The sequence below is a fragment of the Lepisma saccharinum genome, chromosome 16, assembly GCF_977018435.1.
Source record: "Lepisma saccharinum chromosome 16, izLepSacc3.1, whole genome shotgun sequence".
NCBI lineage: Eukaryota > Metazoa > Arthropoda > Insecta > Zygentoma > Lepismatidae > Lepisma > Lepisma saccharinum.
In genome coordinates this window covers 27,845,143-27,862,559 of record NC_139244.1, presented here as the reverse complement: position 1 = coordinate 27,862,559, position 17,417 = coordinate 27,845,143, and positions in this window count along the sequence as shown.

Here is a 17,417-nt window from a genome sequence, read left to right as displayed (position 1 = left end):
TCACATTTCACCTAAGATTATTTATAATTCTCATTCTCTTATACACATGTTATAAGCTTCAATCTTTGCACTGCATAATTACTGGGCGGACTATTATTCAATTCTAATATTTTTGCCATTTCATGGTAGGATATTTTATAACACAAGGTTAGTGCAAATGATTCACGCATAACTTCGTATGTCTTATGTTCAATAACAGCAAATCAATTTGTAGTTACCTTATCTTTTGCAATATCTTGGTTATGACAATGATCACTGAAGCGTTCCAAATAATCACACATATCAAAACTATCTGCAAAAGCTATTTATATATCCAGACTATGATTCGAAGAGTAGAACAAATACATTTCTAAACTAGTACTTTCTCGTCGTATATGTACGCGTACACACAGAAAACAAAATAGATCAAATCAAGGAGATTGCAATTTTGGTGCATCAATGGACGAATTGTTCAATTGATGAATTTTTAGTGCACTATATTGAATATAGAACCTGATAAAAGTATTCATTGATGCATTTCTCTGTGTATTTCGGTGCACAGAAAGTGTATCATTAGCATGCTAATGTGTTACGGAAATCGACATATTTGTGTCAGTTGACACATTGTGCGTTATATTTGTAGACAAAGTGTGATTAACAATTATATACGACTACGTTCGTTCTTGATATAATAAATATTACAAGGATACACATTAACAACGAATTTAATGTACTATTTACTTTATGGATCAAAATGTCTAAACTTCCATTTTATCATGTAAATAACCTAATAAACAAATGAATGTTGATAATCAAGTATGATACATTAACAATCCAAACATTTATCAACGCTTAACAATACTATTTCCTCATGAAATTACTATTTGGGCTTGACATAAAATTAGATCAGCTAGGGGTGTTTTTCTTTTCCGGTATTTAGCAAGGGCGACAACACTTACCCTAAACTTGCTCCACTATAATGAACACATTTATATTATAAATTAGGGATAACAAGACGTAAACAATTTTTATCAATCATTCTTTGTGGGTTTTTTCTTTCCAATTCTGCGAGATAAAAGTGTACACAGTTTTGGTGTTTATATGTGGCACAAAAAAAATATTCCTTTTCAATTACTATTTCCTCACTTAATAAATATTGACACTGTAAGTAAGAGAGAAACAAATTTAATATTTCTAATAGCTTTCATCTAATATATCTAATATTATCGATATTTATGAATTTGGTTACCTCTTGGTTTTCAAAACCCATGATCTTTTATGCACAGTTCGTTCTATCAACATTAACATCAACATATTTTATGCTCTAACTGCTATTAATTTATTCATATTTGCACAGTCGTGCCGAATACAGTCTTCTTCTTTCATCCATATATAAAATTATAATGGACCAATAGAAGAAGCACAGGTGCAAGTGCATAACTTCGTTCAGGCACATCTTAATATATCATTTATTGTCTTGATGCGGATGTCATTATATTTGAGGCTGTCTCTTAACTGGAAAGTATACTTCAAGTATACGAATTGGATAATATGAAGTTTGTTCTTTCTTTGTTAATGTTGGAAAGTACAAAATTAGTGTGTAAGAGGTGATACTTTCTAGAGACACTCAAATGTTAATCTCCCTTCCTGCACTGCATTTGGTAGACTAACCCAGTATAATACTCTGTTGGGCCTGTGTTGTGTCATTCATATGTGTTTCATTTTTCCTTTCATCAATTTCATCTTATCACAATTCATCCTCATCTTCCCGATTAACCAAAGGAAGCAGAATAGCGAACTGAAATAAATAAAATCAAAAGTAGAAAAGTGCTAGAAACATTAGCAATAATATTAACAACTAGTACAATTGCTTTGAAATCAATCAATTACAGTTCGATTAACAGTGGAACAGTTGATTCGTATTCTACTTTGAATCGTCACTCAGTCCATCAAAGTGCACTTAAAACAAAACTTGAAAATATTTTTGTCATTTTCTTTTTTGGTGACATAAAACGAGCATTGAACACATTTAGAATATTTTCTCTTCTATTGTGAATGATCTTATGAATGTGTTTATTTCAATTTCAGATATTTATTTTACTGCATGAATGATGAATTGATGAAGTGAATGTCGGAACAAACACAATGGTATATCCATGACTTAACGAGGATTCGAACCTGGATTTCCTCTCACTGACCACTCCATCAAGGAAACCAACCTATTTTCTTGTTCTGCTATTTCGACCACATTGATTCGCGTTTTCATACAGTAAGTCTTCTAATAGGCTGTAAAATAAAATAATAGCTTGGGAAATAAACTAATAAGAAACAGATGCACATTCATATCACTACTTCCTGCAATTCACCAACTAACTAAATAGGTGGGCCTCCCCAATGGCGTCGTAACCTACATTCCAGCTTACATACCCGGTGGGGGCACATAGTGTATAGGATTCCACTTTAAACTGCAGATCCAGTCCCGATTAGCAATCAAGTGGACTTAAAACAGAATATCAAAACAAGCGGGGGTCATTGTTCCAATTTCCACTTTCCGTAAATGAGAATAGGAATTACAGCCTCTTAGACACTACAAACGCATATTATTTGATATCTGGGATTTTATAACATAAGTCTCAAGTAATAAAGAAAGTTTTTCTTACATACCATAAGAGAAAACAAGCAAATTCTCTTGACTTTGTGAAGTTCCCAAGTAAATGGCAGTTTGGTCTAGTGGTTAAAACGACTGCTCCACAATCATTAGATCGAATCCTCCCATCGGCGAGAACCTCTTCAGAGACATGTGTACGTTTAGAAATTCTGTTATTTCAATTTACAGATTGTGCTGAAACTAAAATAGCAGTATACAGTGGTCCCCAAGCAAGTGACAGTTTGGTATAGTGTTAAGGCAGCTGCTTCACAATCAAGAAGTCGAAGGATCGAACTCTACCCTCGACGAGAACTTTTCAGAGATATGATTTTTAGTGAAATGACAAGTGGCGCCATCTATTAGCAAATGTCTGAACTAATATTTTCCAAAAATACCCCTATTACCTCGCTTGATAAGGGTTTTGCTCTCACCCCAAGACCCAGACCCCTCCCTTGAGTGACATTGTTTATGATTAGGTGATCGGAGATGTGTGTGAAGGTGTTGTGGACTTCTGCGAGCCCCGAAGGGCGGTACGGGCTCCGTAGAGCCGGAGATGAAGCTTGCATCGCCCACGGAAAGTGGAGAGGTCGAGAGGAAGTGAGGACGTAGGCAAAGTGGATGGTAGAGAAGAACAGAGGAAATTCAAAACCAACGATAACCTCCAAGATTCGAACCCGAGACCTCTGAGATAGGAAGCAACACCCTTATCGATTGAGCTAACAACGGCATTCACTCGATGTTCTTTGGAACTTCTATTTCTATCGAGTGTGACTTGAATGTTGCCTGAAAAAAGATTTCAATTTCTCGGAGGATTCGGTCCTGCCACCTTATGATTCTGGAGCAGTCGTCTTAACCACTAGACTAAACTGCCACTTGCTGGGAACCACTCTGTACTGCTATTTTAGCTTCAGCACAATCTGTAAATTGAAATAATACAACTTCTAATTGGCCACTGTCTCTGAAAAAGTGCTTTCCGATGTGAGGAATCGATCCTTCGACCTTATGATTGTGGAGCAGTCGTCTTAACCAATTATTATTTTTTTTTTTTTAAAAAAAAAGGAAAGCCCATAAGCGGAAGCTTCCCCCATCACACTTCATTCATTCATATCATTTTCACTCAAATTTCTAGTTCAGGACTTTTCAGGACAGACATTCACAAACATTCACGTCCGAGCCGGAAGTCGAACCCGGGACCTCTGGCATTACAGCGCAGTCTGCTGACCACTCCACCACGGAGGTCGAAAACCACTAGACAAAACTACCATTTGTTTTGAAACCATCATTTCCTACTATATTATCTAGAAGCGAATCTTTAAATTGAAATATTGCAACTTGTGGTTGAAAATATATCCACCTGATGGGAGGATTAGCTTGTTGGTCCTATTGCACGTGTGTAGTGTGGACTAGCGTTCATTATGGCACTGTCTATATAGTATCAAAATTCTTGCTAGACATCCTGTATCGAATATGTACTTTTCGTCGTCTAGGGAAATATATGAGAAATATTTATGCTATGAAAGCCTTTATGACTAGACCGCCTTCATTTTATACTTGATTAATTTTTACTCAGATATCATGTAATATGTTTATTTTGTTTTTATTGTCTGTAGTTAGCTTCCTTTCTTTGACTAATTATTTTGTATTCAACCCAGGAGTCCATGGTCCGAATCCCGCCTTACGCATGGCTGTTCTTTGTGAGTGCCCCTTCATCAATTTAATTACTCATCCTCACCTTCGCGATTAGCCAGTCACTTACTGCTTGACGTAATACCTTTTGCTCCTTTTGGAGCATAGGCCATCTGTGAAACTTCTCCATCTGGTCCTGTTGACAGCCATCTTCTTAATGTTTTCTCCATTTCCACGGCTACTTCTTCAATTGTCTTTTTCCAGGTCTTGCTAAGTCGTCCATGTCTTCGGTTTCCCCGAGGATTCCAGGCTAATGCAGACTTCTCTATGGATCCAGCAGGTTTCCGAAGAGTGTGTCCAATCCATTTTTACATCCATTCCTTTTTTTTCAATTGGTTGTTGGCGGTGACTTCCCACAGGTCTTCATTCCTTATTATGTCAGGCCATTGTATGTTAATTATCCGCCGTAAGCATCTATTACCAAACTTTTCCAGCCTATGTATAATCTGCTGGGTCACTCTCCATGTCTCCCAAGAATATAGCAGGACTGACTTAACATTTGAGTTGAGAATGTGGATTTTTCTATTTTTAAAGATAGTTTTATTTCTCTATATTCGGTATAGTTCCATACCCAATATAGAAGAAGAAGTGAAGTAAAATCAACCATTTTATCCATATTTTTCTTCTGCTTTCACGTTTCTGCATCTTTTTTTCACCATATTGCCTCTTTCTTCTCTCTTACTCACACTTTTCTTCAGTGTTTCAATTTTCGTTTGCCCCCTCCCTTTCTCTCTCGTGTCTTTCATCTCGGTTTCCCCTCTCCCTCTCTCCCTCCCTCTCCAAATACATTTCTTTCTTTTTCTCTTTTCTTCTCTATTCCTCAATGCTTGCGTTCGTGTTGACGCTCTCTTAGACAAACTGTTTCTTAATGCTCCTATTTTGTCTGCACGTCTTAAAGTCTCTTGTGGACCTTCCCAGTGGCGCAGTGGTAATGCCTCGCAATCAAGGGATCCCGGCTTTGATTCCCTGTTCAGGCACATTATTGAACAGTGTTTTGGATCTAAATTTTAAACTGTAGGTCCTGTCCCAATCAGCCTATATAAACATAGAGTGACAAAATTCAATTACATCCAGCTGAATAGTTCTGAAAATGAATAAAACGAGGTTTTAATTATTTGATAACTAACTAACTCTCTAGCCTTCTTGAACCTGAAAGTTCATGGCTGCAGCAATACAGGCCTTCAATCTGTCCTTATCCTGAGCAAGATCTATATACTTTTTTCCATCCCTACCAATTTCCTTTAGGTCCATCTCAACATTATCCCTCCATCTTCGTCTTGGTCTTCCTACTGGTCTCTTACCATCAGGTTTCCCAACAAGAATCCTGTAAACTCCCCTTTCCTCTCCCATTCGTGCTACATAGCCTGCCCACCTAAGTCTTCTGGATTTAATTATTCTAATAATATCTGGACATGAATACAAATTATGTAGTTCTGAATTATGTAACCTTCTTTACTCACCTGTTTCCTCATCCTTTTAGGCCCAAATATTCTCCTAAGGATCTTATTTTCAAATACTCTCAATTTATGTTCCTCTTTCAATCATTTGATAGACCGAATAAACTCATGATCTAAACCCAAAATTTCTAATGACTTGTAACGGTGAAGCCACATTATAATTTCCAATATGAACTCCCTTTGATTCTTTTCCGTATGTTCTTTTAGAGTAAGTCAAAATATACGTACACAGAATAGAAAATTCTTTTCTTTTCCCAAAGTGTCTTTATTATAAACTTAGAAAAGTTGCTAGTTTAATGTGTATGCAGAATGTAAAGATATTCATTCAACAAACATAAATGTTGATTGTCGTTTTAGCTAAGTAGTAGTGTTGTGCTATCATAATAGTGCTAATCAAATTTGGGGTTAGTATATACTTCGCCTTTTGGAAAAATGCTAGTATTTTTCTACCAATCAACCGTCTTCAAAGGTGACGATTGAATGCTATAAAAATACAAAAGGTGGAATTGTTTTTATGAGAGAATTAAAACATCGTTATCATTGTATTCCACGGAGGAGATCCTGGTTCAATTCTTAGGTGATCTCAAGTAATATTTCCCCACAATATCCCTCCAAAAAAGTTATTTTGGGGTTTACCCAGCCCCTATTTAATAGAAACCTTTGGGAAACAATATAACTGGTCTTCTCCAGATGGTAAAACTCATAATCAGATAGATCATATTCTTATTGATAAGAGAAGGCATACTTGTATAATTGAAGTTCGTACACATACAGGTGCTGACTGTGCCAGTGACCATTATTTAGTAATTGCTAATTTAAGAGAAAGACTCGCAGTGATAAATCATAAGCAACAAAATCTAAAAGTTCTAAAATTTAATACAGGAAAATTTGCTGATGAAAGAATTAAGAAAGATTACCAAATTAAACTGTCAAATAGATTCGATGTTTTGCAGGATTTAAATGATGATGAAAATATAAATGAAATTGATGTAAATAAGAATTGGGATCACATACGTAATGTAATAGAATCAGCAGCTAAAGAAAGTATACGATACCATAAACCAAGAAAAAGTAAGCCATGGTTTGATAATGAATGTCATAATTGTTGTGTATTTGGAACACACGCAGATCGCACTCAAGGTGTCGAATAGATTATAAATGATATGCACGCATAATTCAACAATATTTAATTGATCACAAAATTACCATTCAATAAACTATAATGAACTCCATTTATACAAGACAAAACACCATCTGTTTTTACCTACATCTTGACAACTTCAAAGGTCTTATATACCATACAGACTATTTACACAATAAGCGTCACACATACGACATTCCCCCGCGTCGATGAAATTTTGCATTAGCAAAATTTTGGTTTTATGTCTTTACTTCTTTTAACCATAATCACTCAAATCCTATCTGTCAGGTGGTTTTCTTTGTCTCTGACTTCTCCTTAACACTCTTGACTCTGCTGCTTCACGTCTATCTAAATCTATGTTACCTCTTGCAGCTTCTTCCACCACTTCATGATTGTCTCCTCTCTCGTAATCCTTAAACGTATCATTCGCATCTAAATATCTTCCTTCGTGGACTTCTGAAGATGCGTCATTATTCTTATCGCCTGTTTCGTCACTATCATTATGATATCCTCTATCATTTTCTATCACATTTCTCCATTTTATTTGGTTTCCATGCACTAACTTAACATCTTTACCAACTTTAATATACCAAGTATATGTCCCTGCTCTCCTGACAACTTCACCTTGAACATAGGATGCACCACTGGAATCTCGGTTGGCAAGTTTCACCCAAACTTTGACACCTCCTCTGGTATCCTCGTGTCTGTTATTATCAGGAATATCCTGCAACCGATCTATATCATCTTTCGGTCTCGGCTCAAATGCATACATCATTTCAGCAGGAGATTTCAAATTAACGGTGTTTGGAGCCATTCGGATACTACGTAGCACATCTAGTAAAGCATTATTTAAATCAAAATGCTTGTCATCTCTTCTAGTCTCGTACAATTTACATCTCAGAGCACTTTTTATAATTTGTACGTGTCTCTCAGCTTGTCCATTACTAGCAGGATGATAAGCTGGTGAATGCATCAAAGCAATCCCTTGATCTTCACAATATTTCATGAATTCTGCAGATTGGAAGGGAGGACCATTATCCGTAACTAAGGTGTATGGCTGATTATACCTTGAACTTAGTCTCGACATAAATCCTCTTACATCCCTGAATGATGTAGAAGATACAACTTCACATTCTGGCCATTTAGTAAATGCATCAACAACGAGAAGCAACACTTTTCCTTGAAAATAGAAAAAATCCATGTGTGCTCTCTCCCACGGCTTAGTTACTACCTTCCAATCATTGTATTCTTTCTTCTTGGAGTCGGGTTTTACAGCATTACAAACGTTGCACGAATTTACGTGATCTTCAACGCATTTGTCTATACCAGGCCACCAATATCTTTCACGCAATAGTAACTTCATTTTAACTATGCCATCGTGATTCTCATGAGCTTTCTCTAAGACTTGCTGCCTCATTGAATTAGGTACAATAACTCTGTCACTCCACAGCAATATATCTTCTTCACATTGTAGTTCATTTCTTCTTCTTCTCAACGCTTCGAATTCACTTGCATCTATATTTGGATCCTTAATCTTAGATTCTGGCCAACCTTCCATAACATAGCTTTTGACCTGTTTCAACATCACATCTTGTTCTTGCAAAGTTCGGAAGACATCTTTCAGACGATCCGTAAGCTTGATTGCATTTACAAACTGAATCCCGTCGATATCAACTGTTTCCCCTTGCAATGGTAACCTCGACAACAGATCCGCTACTTCAACATTCTTCTTGTACACAATTTCATATTCATAATTAGCCAACAACAAACACCAACGTTGAATCCTGGATGAAGCCATAATGGGTATAGCCTTTCCATATTGAAGTAGTTGTTTGGCGGGTAGTGAATCAGTCCATATTTGAAATTGCTTTCCATAAATATATTTTCTAAATCTCTTCACGGCAAATATAATTGAAAGAGCTTCCTTTTCATGATGAGGATAAGCCACTTCATGTTGCGAAAGAGTAGTAGATGCACATTCTATTGTTTTCAATTCACCATTAATTCTATGGCACATCTGAGCTCCTAATCCATAGCTCGAAGCGTCACATATGATTACTGTATCCTTGCTAGGATCAAACGGAGTTAAAGTTTCGGATGACTGCAGTGCTTCTTTAACCTTTTTGTACTGACTTTCACAGTCATCACTCCAATTCCAATGCACATTCTTCTTTAATAAATTGTGCAAGGCTGGAATAAGTATAGCCATATTTGGAATGCACCTTCGAGAAAAATTAATGCCTCCCAAAAACGACTTCAGTTCCTTCACGTCATGCGGACGTGGACAATTAAGCAATGCGTCAATCTTGCACTGGCAAGGTTTAATCCCATCCTCGTCGCCATTTAATACATCTGTTGTGTATTTGGAACACACGCAGATCGCACTCAAGGTGTCGAATGGATTATAAATGATATGCACGCATAATTCAACAATATTTAATTGATCACAAAATTACCATTCAACAAACTATAATGAACTCCATTTATACAAGACAAAACACCATCTGTTTTTACCTACATCTTGACAACTTCAAAGGTCTTATATACCATACAGACTATTTACGCAATAAGCGTCACACATACGACAATAATCTAATAGAAATAAGGAATCAGGCTAAACTTAGGTGGTTAAATATCTCTGATGATACAAATATAAGCAATTATAATAGAATAATGCGAGAAGTTAACCGCACGTTTAGAAGTAAAAAAATATATTACTTGAAAAGCAAAATTAACGAAATTGAAAGAGACAGCAAAAACAAAAATATCAGAGAGTTATATAAAGGTGATAATGAATTTAGAAAGGGGTGGCAACCTAAAGTAAACTTGATAAAAGATTAAGACGGTGATTTTCTAGCTGACCCAAGCGATATTCTAAATATATGGAAGAACTACTTTAATGACCTTTTAAATGTTCATGTAGGAGATAAATCAGATGTAAATTAAGTGCACACAGTAGAACCTTTAGTTCCAGAACCTAACTTGACTGAAGTTAAAGATGCTATTAATAGGGTAATGAATAACAAAGCACCTGGCATAGATTTAATACCAGCTGAGTTAATTAAATACGGTGCAAATTCGTTAATATGTTAAATTCATAAATTAATTTGTTTAATATGGAATAAAGAAGAAATCCCTTAACAGTGGAAAGAATCCATAATTGTTCCTGTGTTTAAAAAAGGTGATAAATTGAACTGCAATAATTACCGTGCAATTTCTCTACTCTCAACAACATATAAAATATTATCTAACATTCTTTTAACAAGACTAACCCCATATGCTAATGAAATTATAGGTGATTATCAATGTGGATTTAAACGTAACAGATCAACTACAGATCAAATTTTTCACATTAGACAGACACTTGAAAAAAAGTGGGAATATAATCAAAATGTCCATCAGCTATTCATTGATTTCAAAAAAGCATATGATTCGGTCAAATGAGATACATTATATAATATATTAGTAGAGTACGGAATACCTAAGAAGCTTGTTAGTATGATAAAAGCATGCACCAGTGAAACAGAAAGTAAAATTCGTGTGGGTATTAATGTGTCTGACAAATTTACAATTTATGATGGGTTAAAACAAGGAGATGCATTATCTCCATTGCTCTTTAATTTTGCCTTAGAATATGCTGTTAGGAAGGTAAAAGAAACTAACGAAGGACTAGAATTAAACGGTATGACTCAGTTGTTAGCATATGCAGATGATGTAGACTTATTAGGGGATGATATAAATACAATCAAGAATAATGCTAAAATATTTTTCAAAACTGCTAAAGAGATAGGTTTGGAAGTTAACAAAGAGAAAACTAAATATATGCTTACAGGCCGAAACCAAGTGTTAGGTAATAATCAAAATCAAATTATTGATAACAACTCGTTTGAACCAGTTTCCAAATTCAAATACTTAGGAGTAATATTAACAAATGAAAATGATATTAAAGAGGAAATAAAAAGTAGGCTTAATTCAGGAAATGCATGTTACTTCTCTCTTCATAAACTTTTGTCTTCTCGTTTAATATCTAAGACACTAAAAGTTAAAATATACAAAACAGTAATTTTGCCTGTAGTATTATATGGGTGTGAAACTTGGTCCCTTACATTGAAAGAGGAACATAAATTGAGAGTATTTGAAAATAAGATCCTTAGGAAAATATTTGGACCTAAATGGGATGAGGAGACAGGTGAGTGGAGAAGGTTACATAAATTAGAACTACATAATTTGTATTCATGTCCAGATATTATTAGAATGATTAAATCAAGAAGACTTAGGTGGGCAGGCCATGTGGCACGAATGGGAGAGGAAAGAGGAGTTCACAAGATTCTTGTTGGAAAACCTGATGGTAAGAGACCTGTAGGAAGACCAAGACGAAGATGGAGGGACAACGTTGAGATGGACCTAAAGCAAATCGGTAGGGATGGACTAGAGTATATAGATCTTGCTCAAGATAGGGACTGATGGAAGGCCTGTGTTGCTGCAGCCATGAACCTTCGGGTTTAAGAAGGCTAGAGAGTTAGTTAGTTAGTCTGGGAGGTGAAGGCTGCCTAAACGTGGTGCTGCTCGCATCATGTATATGGCCGATGCACAGGAGATACCTTTACCTTTTGCCTTTTGTATGTACTAACACATTCATAAAATTATCCAGTGATATAAATACATTGAAATGACTTCATATTCATGAAGTACATACATTTCCCGGAAGCAAAAAATTGTACCACTTGCCGAATGTTACTATAACTTAGTGCTTACGCAGGATGTCCCAATAAAATGCATACACACTATTGGCAATATATTTAAGTTTTAACACTAGAAATAAAAATGTAAACACGTTTTTTGAAAGCAAGGGAGAAGAAAATCAGATAGGTGGCGTAGGATATGTTCAATTTAGATTTTAAGTTCAATTCGTTATCATAGAGGACAGTGTAATAACGTTCTATTTGTAAGTTCTCTATATCAAAACTAACTTACAAGTTGTACATTATACAGATACATGTATTACGTAAAAAGCACTGATAAAAGGTTGTGAACTCTAAAATAATAATTAGACCTCTTTACGTAACAATTATGAAAGATTATTGAAATAGCCTGTACTTAATGTGCAAACTTAACAAAAGTATTTTTCATATCAAAACTTCTAATATTAATCAGCATCCTTATGGGGCTCTGCACTCATATACTTGGTCCCTTACATTAAAAGAGGAACATAAATTAAGAGTATTTGAAAATAAAACCACTAGAAAGATATTTGGACCTATAAGGGACGAGGAGACAGGTGAGTGGAGAAGGTTACATAATTTAGAAGTGCATAATTTGTGTTTATGTGCCAGATATTATTAGAATAACTAAATCAAGAAGACTTATGTGGGCAGGCCATGTGGCAAGAACGGGAGAGGAAAGAAGAGTTTACAGGATTCTTGTTGGGAAAGCTGATGGTAAGAGACCTGTAGGAAGGCCAAGATGAATATGAAGGGATAACATTGAGACGGACCTAAAGGAAATCGGTAAGGATGGAAAAGATTGGATTGATCTTGCACAGGATAGGGACAGATGAAAGTCTTGTGTTGCTGCAGGCATAAACCTTCGGGTTTATGAAGGCTACAGAGTTAGTCAGTTAATATCAAATTATGACTATGACCTCCCCGATGGCGCAATGGTAGCGGCATCGCCTTGTAATCAAGGGGTCACGGGTTCGATACCCGGTGGAGGCACATAATGTTTCGGATCCCACTTTAAACTGTAGGTGCAGTCCCGCTTAGCCTTACTGTGCATAAAGTGGACTTAAAACAACAAATCAAGTTATGACTAAAACCCGGATTTTTATGTAACATCAAAGTACAAATTATGTACACAAATATGTAACAATAATTATGTATTTTCAAGAGAATATGTAACTGAATATGTAGTATCAAAGAATATGTAATATTAATAACACTCGAGCATGCAAACAATTTCAAGAAGCCTGCTAGATATTTATTTTATTTGAACATATTAAACATAATTTCAAGGGCATAAGCTGTTCAAATTAAAATTTGTGTCAAATTTATGAACTCAAAAAAGCACAACAACGTGTACATACACGTATTTACGAAACGAATTTTGTCAACTATTAATTACTTTTCACATCGCAAATTATTGTATAATATTTAAATATGTAAGAGAGCTCTTCATAACTGTCGAAACAAATTGTAAAAAGAAGCATCCACAGAAAGAACAATCGAATAAAAATAAATACCTACTTTTGTACTTTTTGTACAAGGAAGCATATTGTGTAACTCGCTACGTACAGGAAAGTAGCTTTCTTGTCAACCGATGCCAAGTTTCTATGTGCTTTTCCTAAACCTAAAAGCGAAACGAAAATACATAACCAGAGAAAGTGGGGGGAGGGGGCAACAGCATCTTTCGATAAACAATAGTTCCCTTATATGTACTTTTTTTTGTCTTCAGCCTGTCTTTTGACTCGGCAGTCAATTTTAGGTGACCTTAAGCACTAAGCATCTAAATGATTAGAAAATATGACATCACGTGAGCTACAAATTTTCTTCATCATGTTTCAGAGCTCTAAAATATTGGAAATAGGATCAAGATAGGAATAAATTACCGAAATATGTTGTTTTATATAACGTAAATTAGCAAATATGTGAAATATGTAATATCCTGGCAAATATGTAAAAATATGTAACATAACACTTATGCAAAATAATGTCACTTATATAATTCGTTGACATTTTCCTGTCGAAGGTATGTATCTAGAAAGGAATATAATCTGTAATTACATACAAATCCAGGCTCTAGTTATGACATAATGGCCATACGTCCATTTCATTCCTTGTTGTACGTTTATTACAATCTATCTTGCAGAAAGAGTTCTTGAAAATAAAGTGTCTAAATTTTATGTAGATTGCAAATATTATCCTTGAATAGTAAACCCACATAAGTACAAAACATAGTAAGCAAAAGTATGAAAGTAGGAAGACAAATTGACAAGACATTGTTACATGTTTATTTACTTAAAGGTTTAGATACAGTTATGAATGGCTCTTTCATATTGAAATCGTAACAGCAGCACAAGAAAAATATAACATATCGAAAACTGTTTTGGAAGGGAAGTATCGACATTGCAGAAGTATGGAAACCTATAGAAAGAGAGTGTTGTAGAAAAGAGAGTCTTAAATGGTATTGTGGAAGAGTGGGTACTCGAAGATTAAACTGATTAATTAGAAATTCGATTTCAATTTTAATATTCATGATTTTATGCAAAACATATCATGTCTGCTAGTTCATGGCGAGTGTGTGCTAACGAGATATTCAAAACAACTATTTTGTGGAGATATCTCAGAGAAAGTATTCTATGGCGAGAAATTGCGAGAAAATAGCTGAGAACAAAATCATCATGCAAACATTAGTTTTAGACGGTATCACTCAAGAATAAGATGGATGAATGGTTGGGAGATGCCCGTTTTGAATTACTTGTTAACAACCAAAATGCTTCGAAATATGCTTAACTTATTTAGTATTTTGTAATTGCTTACAGACAATGTTACATTGAATTCTGGTTTAGGAATATTACATTAATATAGCAATGTTCGCCATTACCCAGCGTCGTGTGGTAATGGTGAAAGCATTTGATATTACCATAAAAATTATGTTACGTATGAAGTTTGCTCACTTCGTAAGAGATCCATTTACTTTAAAGACCAAGCAAATCTATATACCATTTCAACAGTTTTGTAACCTTGAAGATGATATGAAACATAATAATAGCCGAAATATAAAATCTGTGACTTCCTACTTTTAATTCATGTATGAATTCTAGAATGAAGTTAAATCAAATAACAGTTTTTGTGTTTTCACTGTACGACTTCTAAAACTTATCTATGCAGATCTATTCCCACTAAAATATAAACAATATTTATAAGAAACCAGTATTAGGATTCAAATTTCGTCACAATGAAATGTATATTTCAATATGCCATAGTTAACAATATCGGAAGAAATTTTAAAAAGTCTAAAGTCTAGTCGAATAAATTTACAAAATAAGACGTACTGGGCTGAAAGTGTTTCTAAAGCCAGTGACCAAGGGCATGCTGAAAGTGGGGATTGGGGGGTTCAACCCTCCCCGAAATATATCATAATGCATGCACAATTATCTTTCATTGTCCACTTCTCTCACATCGAAATATTTTCAATTTCTTCCCCAAAGGTGGAGTAAAAGAGTTATATAAATAGTTGCTGTAACGAAAACTTGTGTAAACTTTAAACTTACTCAAATAACACTGATAAACAATTAAATACTCCTTTAAATAAAACTAAGTGATCTTTATGTATTCAGATGTGCTGATAACGAATATCCCATCCGTTTTCCTGTATCACCTAAATTTTTTGCAGAACACCCACATTTAATAGTTTTATGGTTTCAGGTCTCCGTACCCTGCTCTGCATCCGGCTTAATGTTTGGTTCCTAGCAAATGGATAAGATCCTTTTAGCAACCTTGTGTGTTTATGACTGGCACTTAATATTTCGTGGAGGAAACATCTGGCAGTAGAGTAATTTCCTGTTTCTCTGTTAACATTTGTTCTTTTGTGGGTTAGTCGAGTCTTAACTTCCTTTCCGATAACTTCGCGAGTGGCGTATTTTATGTTTGTGTATGTTCGTGAAATTGTGAATGTAATATTGTGTATAGTGAATTGAAGTATAAGTTATATTTTAACAAAACGATATGAGCATTCATAATTGTTTTTTTAAAGAAATATATTATAACTCAATTAATGAGTTCGCCATGTCACGCAAATGTGTGAGTAACCCGAACTTGTTTTGTTATGTTTGCTGTGAATTTACTCCGAAGTCACAGAGAAATACTATCACTCCTATAGTGAAAAAAGCATATGAGTTGTATTTTGGAAGTAAAGAGTAGACGAGGGAAAAAGCTGGACACCAGGTAAAATTTGTTGTAACTGTTCGCAAACTTTACGTGATTGGTTGTAATATGGACAGAACAGAAAGATCATACTACGGATTGTTACTCCTGTTAAACAAACATAGTGGGATGTAGTTCTAAATCAAAACATTCTATATTTTATCCTGATGTTCCTTCAGCCAAGAAACCTATGAGTCATGATTTTATACCAATTCCTAAGTCTCCTAAAGAATGGACAGTGGATGAAACAGAACCAAGCAGTGCTTCTCCAGATGACGAACATGGACCCTCATATTAAAAAAACACCGATCCAAGTTTTCCTGTTTCAAATATACCTCACTTTATTTCCCAATCCGGATAAATGATCTAGTCAGAGACTTCAACCTTTCTAAAGTTCAAGCGGAATTATTAGGTTCTCGTCTCCGAGGGTGGAATTTATTACAAGATGGTGTTAAGGTGTCATATCGGAAACGCCAACAATCACTGACACATTTTTTTTTTCTGTTAGTAATGAGTTAACTTACTGCAATGATGTAGAAGGCCTTCGGCAAGAACTTGGAAGGAGTCACAACCCAAACGAGTGGAGACTATTTTTAGATTCATCTAAGAATAGTTTAAAAGTAGTATTGTTGCATAATGGGAATATATACCCATCAGTATCCCATGCCTATTCTTCCACCATGAAGGAAACATATGAAAATATGGATACAATATTAAAAGTGATAAATTATGAAAAATATGGTTGGCAGATATGCGGAGACCTCAAAATGATTGGTATACTGTTAAGCATGCAGTCTGGGTTTACAAAAGTTTGTTGCTTTCTTTGCGATAGGGACAGCCGGGCAAAAGATAAACATAACAACACTGTGGATTGGCCCATACGAAAAAACTTAATTCCTGGAGAGAAGAGTGTTAGGAATCACCCTCTACTTGAGAAAGACAAGATTTTGTTACCACCGTTGCATATAAAGTTAGGGCCGATGAAAAATTTTGTTAAGGCTTTGGATAAACACGGTGAGAGTTTTGGGTACTTGAGAAAAACATTTCCTAAACTCAGTGATAGTAAGTTAAAAGAAGGCATATTTATTGGGCCGCAAATCCGTGAGATCATTCTTGATGACAACTTTGTGGAATTGCTAACAGAAAAAGAGAAATGCGCATGGTTAGCTTTCAGACAAGTATGCTGTAATTTTCTTGGAAATGTGAAAGCTGACAACTACAAGGAACTTGTTAAGAACTTGTTGAAGTGTTATCAGCGCATGGGGTGCAATATGTCCTTGAAAATTCACTTTTTACATTCGCATTTGGCCTTTTCCCCCCCTAACTTGGGCGCGGTTAGTGACAAATGCGGCGAGATATTTCACCAGGATATTTCTGATATGCAAGAAAATCGGGACAGAACATGTTAGCAGACTACTGTTGGAACCTAAAGGAAGAGGTTTCTGGTGGCAGTTACAAACGGCAGAGTTCAAGAAAGAAATTGTGAAAATGTGAGTAAAAATGTGTTGTTTCTTTTCCTTTTCTTGCATGAAATTTCTTCATTGAACAGTCAAAATCGGTCCTATATATATATATTTCATAGTTAT